Source organism: Acomys minous (assembly GCF_964271855.1).
Source record: "Acomys minous genome assembly, chromosome: 16".
Taxonomy (NCBI): Eukaryota; Metazoa; Chordata; class Mammalia; order Rodentia; family Muridae; genus Acomys; species Acomys minous.
In genome coordinates this window covers 59,404,489-59,416,925 of record NC_140498.1, presented here as the reverse complement: position 1 = coordinate 59,416,925, position 12,437 = coordinate 59,404,489, and the positions used below count along the sequence as shown (strand labels likewise).

Below are 12,437 nucleotides of genomic sequence, written 5' to 3'. Positions count from 1 at the left end.
AAGGTTTCTCTTCATTATGACTTTTTTCGCACCTGCAAAGATAATTGGCACGTGTGAAAGGTTTACCACATTCATTCCACTGAGGAACATTTTTATCTGTATGAATTAATTTTACAAATTAGTCTAGATGTAAAGAGGAATCAGATCTTAAGATTTCATCACTTTGTTTACATCCATGGTGTTCACCTTTGTTTTGGATTGTTTTGCATCCTTGAAGATGCCTGTGATGGTAAGAGCATTGACTACATCATTTTTCTATATGAGTTTTTACAGCTATTTAAAGAGAATTGAAGGAGCTCAGAGCTTTACTACACTGATTGCATTCATAAATATTCCTAAAGTGTGAGTGATATTACATTTGCAAAGAAAACCAGGAAAAACAGAAGGATTTCCACATTCCTAGTACTCATAGGGATTTTCTGCAGTGTGAGTTTGTGGATGTAGTCCCAATGAAGTTGGAAAACCAATTAATTGTAAACTTGTATCCCAGTAAGAAAGTCTACACAAAGTGGGGCTGCTACATATATTCTAATTATTCTGGGAACAAAGAGGTATGTTGCTTCTTCCAATATCCCTAGACTCAGATGGCATGTATCAATTGTGATGTATGCTATACCCATTACAGGAAGAATAACAAATGAGAGATTTCCACATTGTGTTGACATTTGGGCTCTTTGTTCCTTATAAAAATGTGAGATAGCGATTAAGGTTCCTCCACAACAACTTTCTTGACTCTCATCAACTGGCCCTCTCACTAAACTCAGCAACATTACTACAAAGATATTAGTAACACGCTTTACTATAGACTGTTTGCTTATTAGAAGGCTTTGGAGTAGTATGAGGCTAAACAGACTGGCAGTTCTACAGCACAGCTCTAATGGAGCTATGACTGAAAGAGTGTATCTGTTAAGGCATTGTTTCCTTGTCTTCTTTCTTAGAGGAACGCCTTTCAAACACAAATCAGATACTTGACATCAAGGTACACAGTTTTGTGAGAATTTAGTAATCGTAAATACACTTAAAGTAGTGGCTTTTTTTGCACTGCTGCTTTTCTTGAAAACTTCCAGGACACATTAAAATTTCCTCAGAGGCATATTTGTATCAGCTCGCACATGAAAATTACCTTCCACGTCTCCTAGGACTTTGACAATGTTCTTCAATATTATGGTCTTCCCAATTGTAGCCTAAAATATAATACCAGAAAATACATGATGTGTGATTGGAAATGAGGCAACATTTCAGCTCCTTTCTTCAGTGAACCTCAGAACCAGGCCTCATTTACTCTCCTCACTCTTCCTCGTTCTCAACTGAAACTACAGAAGAGCATCAAGAACCAAGAAGCAGTTTTCTCCCTTATTTTAAACCCTAAAGGAAAATTCAGTCTTACCTACAGCAGTGAGGTTCCGGTAGGTCTCCAGCATCACCTCTATGTAGAGACTCTTCTGGGAAGGATCCAGCAAAGCCCACTCTTCCCGAGTGAAGTTCACACACACATCTTCATAGTTCACGGCACTCTAAAATGTCCCACACATGTGTTCAACAGACAGCAGATAACTAACAATACTGTACATATATACTTCATCAATAATATAATCATATAATTCTGGTGCTTCCCACACTTAATCCTTGAAATTATAAAGTTCCTTGAAGTTATAAAGTAATCACCAATCATTTCAGAAGGAAACTGAATAATGAGGTTCACCGATGTCATTTGTTTTGTTTTGTTTTTTGAGACAGGGTTTCTCTGTGTAGCCTTGGCTGTCCTGGACTCACTTTTAGACCAGGCTGGCCTCGAACTCACAGCGATCCACCTGCCTCTGCCTCCCGAGTGCTGGGATTAAAGGCGTGCGCCACCACACCCGGATTCGATGTCATTTCTTCAGCCTTTGAATAGGATATAGCCTTGCAAGAGAAATGCCAATTAATAGCCATAAAGAAAAAAAGACAAGCAGATAGACAGTACTGAGCAAACATCAGAGAAAATGTATCAACAATTACTATCTACAAAAAGTTACGGACAAGCTGCGTGCATTGGCTCATGCCTTTAATCCCAGCACTTAAGAGGCAGAGGCAGGTGTATGTCGTTCAGTCTGATGCAATCGTGGACTATGGAACCAGGTCCAGGACAGTCAGAGGTACATATTAAGACCCTGACTCTCCAGAGCAAATCGATCAACGAGGAAGAGGTTACAGGCAGTACAGATGAGACTTGATAGGCTGAGTTCAGATGTTAGGGGAGCAGGGCTCCCCCCTCTGAGGACCAAGGGAGGGAAGGGGATGAGTGAGGGAAGAGCTACACAAGTTAATTGATAGTTGATCAAATCATGGTTATATCGATTACTAGTTTACTTTTATCACAAGAATATACATCTTAGGTGCAACAGATAGATATGATTCTATAGGAAGATAAGGTAAAATATTTAGATAAGGTCTTCAAAAACCTCAGAGACACAGAATATAACATTTAAAAATGTTTTTATTGCCAGCTGTGGAAGCACACGCCTTTAATCCCCGCATTTGGGAGGCAGAGGCTGGAGGATCACTGTGCGTTCGAGGCCAGCCTGGTCTACAGAGTGAGTTTAGGACAGCCAAGGCTACACAGAGAAAGCTTGTCTCAAAAAAAAAATGTTTTACTTAGCCGGGCAAGGTGGCGCACGCCTTTAATCCTAGCACTCGGGAGGCAGAGGCAGGCAGATGCCTGTGAGTTCGAGGCCAGCCTGGTCTACAAAGCGAGTCCAGGACAGCCAAGGCTATACAGAGAGACCCTGTCTTGAAAAACCAAAAAAAAAAAAAGTTTACTTTAAAGATTCTTTGACAATGAGAATAAAACAGGTTAACTCCTAACAACATCCAGCCTGCCTCAAAGAAAATGATGACCATCAGCAAACCTCCTTATGGAGATGGCTTCAAATGTGGCAAACGAGCCACTGGGGAAAACATTCTCCTTTCTAACACAGACAGAATTCTGCCTTAAAAAAAGGTAAGCTTGGATGCAGGCAGAGTCGACAGCCAAACTCTGCCAAGACAGAGTAAGCAAGTCCTCAATAGTTCCTTTTCACAAATATGCCTGTCAGATATACTGGACTAGAAGGCTGAAGAAGACGCTCCAATGTTATAGAGAGTTTTGGGTGACTGTTTAGGAAGCAAACTGTCTCTCTCATCTTCTCATTTGGAAAGCTACTAACCTATACTCCTGGCATACTCAGGCAATCAAGGGTTATTCCTTCTAAAGTCTCTGATGGGGTTGAAGACCAGGTAGCTTAGTTTTACAATGAAGTTTAGTTGTCTAAGGTTTAAGATGTCTAGATAGATATTTTAAGTTGAGAATGACAAGATGTGATGGAGATTGACTTACATTCATTATTTTATTTTATTTTTTATTTTTTGGTTTTTCCAGACAGGGTATCTCTGTGTAGCCTTGTCTGTCCTGGACTCACTTTGTAGACCAGGCTGGCCTCGAACTCACAGCGATCCGCCTGCCTCTGCCTCCCGAGTGCTGGGATTAAAGGCGTGCGCCACCAGCCCGGCCTACATTCATTATTTTAGATGAACCAAGATAAGAAAGATGTTTTCTTCCAGGCTGTCAAATACAAATAGCCAAAACACTACGAATGTAACATTTCTATAATTCCTGATTATGTCATGGCTCTTCTTGTTATGCATAGTTTATTGTTTATATGTGTAATATAACTGCAGATGTAAAAAAATAAAAAATGTTTAATTTAAAAAAGAAAAACTGCTACATTAATAAGATCTACTGAAAGGGAATGCATATTTAAACAGACACAAATGGACACATGACAACGTAGGGCAGGAGAAATGGTTCAGCAAGGAAGAGCTCCTGCTGCTCTTGAAAGTAACTGGGCTCAATTGCCAGGTCTTACGTAGGGACTCGCAACTATCCATTATTCCAAGATCAAGAGTTCTGAGGCCATCTTCTGACTACTGTGAAGACCAGGCGCTCATGAGGGGCATCTTCATGCGTTACAGGCAAACACTCATATTTAAGCTGGGCGTGGTAGCACATGCCTTTAATCCCAGCACTTGGGAGGCAGAGGCAGGTGGATCGCTGTGAGTTCGAGGCCAGCCTGGTCTATAAAGTGAGTCTAGGACAGCCAAGGCTACACAGAGAGACCCTGTCTCAGAAAAAAAAAAAGAAACTCATATTCATTCAAAAAATTCAAAATAAATATAACAGGTTACACACTGGCAATCTAATCACTCAGTGGACTCAGGCAGGGTTAATGTCATGAATGCATGCCATCCTGAGAAATAGAATGTAATCTCTGATAAATTTCAAAATTCAAGATGTGAGTGAAGCTCAGGACAGCAGCAAAGGCTTGACATGTACAAAAACCTACGTTCCAGGCGCATCAGCCCGTAATATAAAAATACAAAGCCAGTCATGTTGGCTCACATCTAACCCCAGCACTCTGGAACCAGAGTCAGGTGATCTCGAACTTCCAGGCACTTCTTGGCTTGCACACCTACTCTGAGGACAACCAGGGCTACACAGAGGAACTTTGTCTTCAAAAACAAAAAACAAAATCAACAAAATTAAAAATATTGCTGCAATTACCCCATCATATCGAGTGAGGAACTGCAGGTTAAAGAACACTCAAGACAGCAGGTCATGCGTTCTAAGAGAATGTCGTTTAAATGAGGAGGGGCCAAGGCCTTTTATGCAGTACAGAGGCAGGTGGAAAAATACAAGAGGATGTAGGTAGAAAGTCCCCAGGACAAGACGAACCATGTAACCAAGGTAACCAGGGTGCAAAACAGGAACTGTGGTCAGCTCAACGAGGCACAATGTTCACAACAGGAAGCTGCCAGGACAGAATAACAATTGCATACAGGCCAGGGCGTGGCCCCAGGGGGCCCAAGCCTAACAGTTCCCAGCAAATATGAAAACATCAGGCTAGAAAAATAGCTTAGCACTGGATAGCAATTGCTTCTATTGTATCTTTTGTGGTTCAGGGTTAGAGTCTATAATGGTGAAGGCATAACAGCATGAGAACGAAGCTGACTGTTCCTCAGATTCCATGCCCAATTGAAAAAAAAAAGAAATTTAGAAAGGCTCTTCCTACAAAAGCTACCCAAAGAAAGCCACAAAGAGAGACAAGTGTTCAAAGACATCATCCTCTCTGGGAGCTTTGCGAGTGAACCAACTACATTCACAATAGGCTCATGGTCATCTCATGATGAAAATGCATTTAACTTCAGTGACCCTAAGAGTGTGCAACAGCCCCAACCCTGTTCAAATGTCCAAAGTCTCTCCTGACACTCAAGATAATCTGTTCGCCACATCTTGATAAATCAGAAAACAAGTTATATCTTTCCAACATACAATGACCCAGAATAACCCTTTCCATTCTAATAGAGTGATGGGGACATAGTGAGGGAAGACTGGACCAAGGCAAGGAAACAAGCGGGGGAAACACCAAATCCTCTAGCTCGGTCTCAGACACACGGGGCTACAATTTCAAAGGGCTTATGGCCCTACCCCTGCAACTTCTCAGACATCTCTCAGTTTGGTTATTTCTGCTCCCTAAATGCGTCTCTCCATGGCAGGTGTCTCCTAGTTTAGGTATCTCAATATCTTGTGGTCTCACAGTGCAACTGTGGCTTCACCCTCAAGCTTCGGTGCAATGAACACTCAGTCTCCTCACTGGGGCTCTGACTCTGCCCAACACAGATGGCTGGAGCAGTGCTGAGCTGAAACCACAGAGGAAGAATCCATGACCGCCAATATTGCATCTTTCCATTTTCCAGAACACAATATAGGTGATCCTGTCAAGTTTGGCTTCTAAATAGGGAAGGACCATGCCGCACTTGTAGCACGGTCCCAGCAGGTTTTACATGAAGTTCCTTCCTGGCACTAGCAATCACATTGCACACTCCTTCCATGAAGTCAAAGCTTTGCAGGAGGGAGTGTTAGCCTTAGGGCCCCCTCTTAGGGCCTCTAATCCAAAGCCAGGGCCTTCTTCTTCTTCTTTTTTTTTTTCCAGAGCCTTCTTCTTAATGGTGATAATCTTCCTGGTGATACTTCTCTCTTTGCAGCACTTGACTGCCATTTGAAATTGCATAGTTCTGTTTGCTGTTTTGCTTTGCAACCCAGACTTTGCATTTATTTCTGCCCTGCTTGTTGCTTAGTTTCACTGTAGTCCTGAATGACTCACTAGGAATCACCACCCAAAGACTCAGTTTCCATGTAAGAAATCAGCTCACTAGTTTTTAATTCTGCGTAACACACTTTTTCAGGGCTTGAGGAAAATAAGAAGGATAGAGGCCAAAATGTCACAGAAATGACTTGTATTTGTCATTTCCCATAGAGGTTATTTTCCACTGAAATCCTATTGCCTCGATTTCCTCTGTTTGCATTGCTCTCAAGGCTCCTACCCTCCAGGGTCTTTAAGAAGAGCCAATTAAGCTGTTCTCAGGTTTGTAAATATTTTGCCATCCAAAGTCCTGATATTTTCCATACTACTCCAAACAAAACATTCCCTGGTTCTGTCCAGCAGCAAAATCACCTTTTGCATCCTATTGGTTGTTACAGTAATTTACTTCTCTGCTGCCGTGATTAAATCCTCTAACCAAAAGTATCTTAGGTAATTAATGGGTTTTTTGGTTGGCTGTGTCATCACAGTCCATCATGTTGGGAGCTTAAGCCTGAAACTCAAGATAGAAAATGAAGGCATAAAGGCATGGACAAACATTGTGTCCGGTCTCGCTTGCTTGGTCACTGTCTCACGCTTGGCTGGTCCTCTTTTCCAGTCCAGGTTCACTGGCTTCAAGATAGGAGAAGAGCCTTCCCACATCAACCATCCTCATCCCCCCCAAAGAGACAGCAACCAGCCAACTGAAGCGCCCTCAGATGACTGTAGACTCTGAAACAACCCAATTATGATACAGACAATAATATATGAAGACATTTTTTAAACCCCAAACCAATGTGTTAAACATATCAACCACTTAAGTAGAAAAAACTCAAACTTTGATGATTGCAACAACTGGAAAACACGCACTAGCCAAGAAACGAGGGGAGGCAAGCCGTTAGGATAAGGAGGGAAACTTAAACTGTTTCTCCACAGAAAGTCCTCAAGGCAACAGAAACTCAAGGAACTCATAACATAATATAGTATATTTTCAGACGACAAAAATAGGGGGTCTATCATTTTTGAGATAAACAAAAAGATAAATATATTATAATTAATAAAATCACACAACATTGATGGTACCACTGATAAAAGGAAATACAAAGATGTCCTTTAAACAAGAACTATAGAATTGTAGTCAAAATCAAAATCAAATAAATTACTTACCAGCACTCACTCTGTGCACTCTGGTTCTCTCATTTGCCAATAATAGAAAAGGGATTGGGGGTGGAGTGCTATTTCCTTTAGAGAGACTCACTTAAAGCAAACAAATGTTTTAACATTGGAGAAGATAATTCTGACTACTAATATTACCTTATTCTCTTACGATAAAGAAAAGGGGCCGGCCGTGGTGGCGCACACCTGTAATCCCAGCACTCGGGAGGCAGAGACGGGCGGATCTCTGTGAGTTCGAGGGCAGCCTGGTCTACCAAGTGACTCCAGGACAGCCAAGGCTAACACAGAGAGACCTTGTCTCGGAAAAAAACAAATAAACAACAAAAAAAAACAAAAGAAAAGGGTAACTGTTAGGATCATTTAGAAACCAATTTTTCCTATGATTATTGATTGGCTATAAGTTCAAATGTTTGAAACAACCAATCGTGTGTGGCCGCGCCAAAACTTCCCACTCCCCCCGACCCTTGCCCATATAAACCCCTAACCCATGGGCTTCTGGGTCGACCCCTCTGTCTCCTGCGTGAGATACGTGTGGACCCAGAGCTCCGCCAATAAACTGTCTCATGTGTTTACAGCAAGACGGTCGTTTATGTGTCTTTGGGTGCACGCCATCCCGAGGCTTGAGTGAGGGTCTCCCTTCAGGGGTCTTTCAAAAAGAGACCTTCCATCCGGACACCGGTTCCCACTCAGCCCCGGGAAAGAACCACCACACCAGCTCCCGCCGCTCGAGCTCTTTCTCCTCCCCTCTGTGGGCAGTGATGCTGCACTCACCATGTCGCAGCTTCTGGGCTTCCCAGAGCTCAGATCACAGAACCCAGCAGAAGAGCTCAGTCCACATCTCACTGAAGCGTGCTTAGTTATAGAGCTCAGCCTGCCTCACCGCACCCGGAAGAACACGCCTCCTCCAACCGGCAAGTTCGCCTAGAGGCCCTGATTGGTCAGTGCGTTTTGAGCGACATGAACTCCTCCCTTAGGATTAGAGCGCAGAGGCTCCAGGTCCGACCTTTTCCGGTTATGTACAGATTTGCATTTCAATAGCCCTCGTGACTGTCCACCTAGAGTTTACCAGTCTCTTTCCCCACACATCCTGAGGGAGGACAGGCCAATCCCACTCCGGCCACTCACCCGCTTGCTCCTCCCCTTTGATGCAGTGACCCTGTGTTCATAGCCTCAGGATATCTGAGCTTCTCTGAGCTCCCCTCACAACACTCACTAGGAATTTCCCCCTCTACCTCCTGCCTAGCTTGCTTGCAAAGCCCATTACTAACTTGCAGTGGAGTTATTAACCTGTCCCACACGTTGGAAGGGTGCCCAGAATAGTAACAATTAAAGAAAGATTTTAGGAAACAAAAGAGTTTTGTTTTGTTGTGTTTTTGTGGCTTCCTGCTGGCTTCAGGTAAACCGCAGCCATTTTCACCTGGTAGGTATGAGACAAGCCTTGGAGAAAACAGTTAATATCTTCCTCATTCGGAAGGTAAAAAAAAACAAAGCAAAAACGAAAAATGGCTGTAATAGTAAAGTAAATGATGCTTTGAACAATTTGTTCAAATTTGAACACTTGTTTCTGGTTTTACCTTTCTTTGGGGTTGCTTATGGAACCATTTGCAGCTGGAGTCTTTCTGGAGATAGTACTTTACCAGAGAGGACTTTGTGTGACTAGAGCCTCTCCATTTCCTTTTGTATGTGTCCACTTTCTTAGGGTTGGCAGGTTTCCTTCTCTTGCTGCCCCCCTTTACAGTAGAAAAAGTATTTTGTTTGTTTGTTTGTTTGCTTGCTTTTCTGAATCAGCTTGCTGGCCAGACTTCTTATTTTTAATGTTTTTAGCTGATGGGCTGTAGTGGATGTAAACATGTTTCTGTTTTGATTCCAAGTGTGAGGTGTGAATTGGCTTTTCGGTTTGGGCTTTGCTTCCTTTTTTTTTTTTTTTTTTTTTAAGACAGGGTTTCCTCTGTGTAGCCTTGGCCATCCTGGACTCACTTTGTAGACCAGGCTGGCCTCGAACTCACAGCGATCCGCCCGCTTCTGCCTCCCAAGTGCTGGGATTAAAGGCGTGCACCACCACGTGCAGCTGGGCTTTGCTTTTTATTGTTTGGCTCCTAGATAGAACCGCTCCAGAGAAAGCTTTGAGGTTCAGGCCGCTGCTGCTCCAGGTTCCAGCTGCTGCTCTGGCTGTCGGCTGTGGCGGTTGCAGTCACCTCTGCTGAATTGCTGGTTTGCTGTTTAATGGGTCTGCTGGAATCCTAAGGAGGGTTGAATTGATCCAAGGCACTGAGTCTAAAAAGGTCTACTTCTCCTGTTCCCATTAACCTCTGTTCTCTCCCATCTAGGGTAGGTGGGTTGGAAGGGAGGTGTAAGCATTAAAGAACCCCAAATAAAGTAGGTTTGAAAAAGTTCAAAGCCCGCAGTGGACATTGAAGTTAGGTGCTTGTACATATCAAGTATTTGCTTTTGTCCTGACCATCACTACATCTCAGCTTTCCACCTTTGGCAGAGGGCATCATTTCTTCTACCAGGATGGCCTGTGTTCATGACATTCAGCCTGTCTGATTCTCCTGCTGTATTGGACTACAGGTGTTTAAGCTTCACACCATCATTATGTATCCTTTTAATTTTGTAAAAAAAAAATTAACAATTTTGTATGGGTCTTTTGCATGATTGTATGAGTGGACACCATGTGTGTGTGATGTGACAGATGTCAGAAGATGGTGTTGTATGCCCTGGAACTGTAGGTACCAATGGTGGTGAAGCACTAAGTGACAGCTGGAAAATGAACCAGGGTCTTCTACAACATCCAGAAGAGCAGTTAACTGTTTTGTTTTATCCTATTTTTTTTCTTTCTTTCTTCTTGTTTGTTTGGACTAGCATTTATTTATCAGTCAGCACCTTAGTAACATCTCAAAAATGGATTCCTTTATAAAAATATTTTATTAGCTATACATTTTAAACTAGAGTACTCCAGTTTTCTGGAAGACAAATACAGAAGTAGTGCAAATGTGCAATTCTTTGAAAGAAATTCCAGTGGGACCTGAGTTTTGTCTTTTGTTTTGTTTTGTTTTTTGTTTGGTGGTTTCTTTTTCATAGTATTTTGCTGTGTATCCTGGATATCCTGGAAGTTACTACATAGACTAAGCTGTCCCGAAACTCAGATTCACCTGCCTCTGATTGTTAGGAGTAAAGAGGTGAGCCACCAACCCAGCTTGTACATCCTCTTCTCAAGTTAGTAACTATTGATGTGGTTTCTCTGATGAATACTCAATACAATTCATCTCTCTGTATTTTCTCTGAATATCTGCTGGTAAGCACTTCAGTTGGAATTTTATTCCGTGACCCCAGAAATAGGAAGTGTGTCTTCCTCTTCTGTTTCCTCCCAAGATGGCTTGTTGATTATGTAGAACTTCTGGGGCCAGGCGTGGTGGCACACGCATTTAATCCCAGCACTCGAGAGGCAGAGGCAGGCGGATCGATGTGAGTTCAAGGCGAGCCTGGTCTACAAAGTGACTCCAGGACAGCCAAGGCTACACAGAGAAACCCTGTCTCGAAAAACCCAGAAAAAAACAAAAAAGAACTTCTGTGTTATGGAATAAATGTGCAAAGCACACAGAATAATGGGAACATAGTCTCTATGAAGTGTATATATTCTTACCCATTCTAATACACATGCGTATGGGATATTTTGGGTTTTAGTGACCTATGGAGATGTTCATGTGAACTTCACTTGGGAGGAATGGGCTTTGCTGGATCCTTCTCAGAAAAATCTCAACAAAGATGTGATGCTAAAAAGCTGTAGGCACCTCCCTGCTGTGGCAAGAATGTGAGTTTTCCTTCATGTTCTAAATAGAGGAGTGTTTCTTGGTTATCTATGCAGCATCTATGATTCCAGGGATGCACCTCATAGCCCAGCTGAGATACATTTTTAAATGACTGATCTTTGAATCTTAGATGAAAAGTATAAGATTTACAAAATGGGCCATCATTATTTTTATGAACAGTAATAATTGTTGAAATTCTACAATAATAATTTAACCTGGCTAATCATTTTGTATGTTAATAATTGGGTTTTCTTTGCTTTGTTAATTTCGTATACTTCAAAATGTGTGAATTATGTTGGTGTGTGTACACCTGGGCCATGTTGCACATGTGGCAGTGGGAGAATAATTTATTCCTGTCTTATTATCTACTTCCCCTATGTGAGCTCTAGAGATAAAATCCAGGGAGTTGTTTGCTTCAAGTGACTTCATTGACCCTTATTTGGGCTCACACATTTATTTACGCATGTGAGTGTGTGAGTGTACATCTGCCACAGTCCAAGTGTAGAAATAAAAGAAAACTTTGTAGGAATAATATGAGTCTCCCAGACATTGAAATCAGGTCTTCAGGCTTGGCAGCAACCACTTTACCCACTGAGACAATTCTCTGGCATTGATTTGTGGTTCTGAGAAGGTACTATGAACAAGTGCTTTGTCCTAAGTATAAACTAACATAGTCCAATAAAATATGGCAGTATAAAATTTTCATTTGTAAAAAGGATTTACAATTCAAACTGTCCTATTTCTCCTGGATGGCTGTATGTTTACAATTAAAAAATTATTTTACCAATGTAATCTGATTTGCACAGTGTGATGGCTCAGTAGATGTCTGTGTGCAAAGCTAGCCACGTGACCATGACCATCATATAAAAATAACCAAAGCAAATGCCACGAAATTGTCTTCTGATCTCTACCTGTCATGACTTAAAACCCCATATCTTTACTTACTTACTTACTTACACACACACACACACACACACACACACACACACACACAGAGTCTCTTTTAAAATAAAATTCATTGCTGTTACAGTATCTAGCATCCTCTGATACTTCCCATAGAAGGTGGTACTTCAAGATGAAGCGCCATGTGGTAACCAATGAGAACAAGAAACATACAACATGAAATAATATATATATATATATATATATATATATATATATATATATATAAGTATCTATATATTTAGGAGTCAAGCTATGTTGTGAGATATGTAGTTAATTGGTGATTATTCTACTTCATTATATCTCTGGCAGAATGATGAAAATGCTGCTGTGGATACACATGAGGGATTAATGT

General features: G+C 41.7%; 1 long non-coding RNA gene across 1 annotated transcript; it reads right to left on the bottom strand.

Moving 5' to 3' along the window:
• Positions 1–1,130: 1,130 nt before the first annotated feature.
• Positions 1,131–8,233, bottom strand: LOC311586036. The gene is made up of 3 exons (XR_014775442.1): positions 8,103–8,233; positions 1,388–1,514; positions 1,131–1,184 (listed from the first exon to the last, which is right to left on the bottom strand). It is a non-coding gene; the product is annotated as an uncharacterized lncRNA (long non-coding RNA).
• Positions 8,234–12,437: the final 4,204 nt, after the last annotated feature.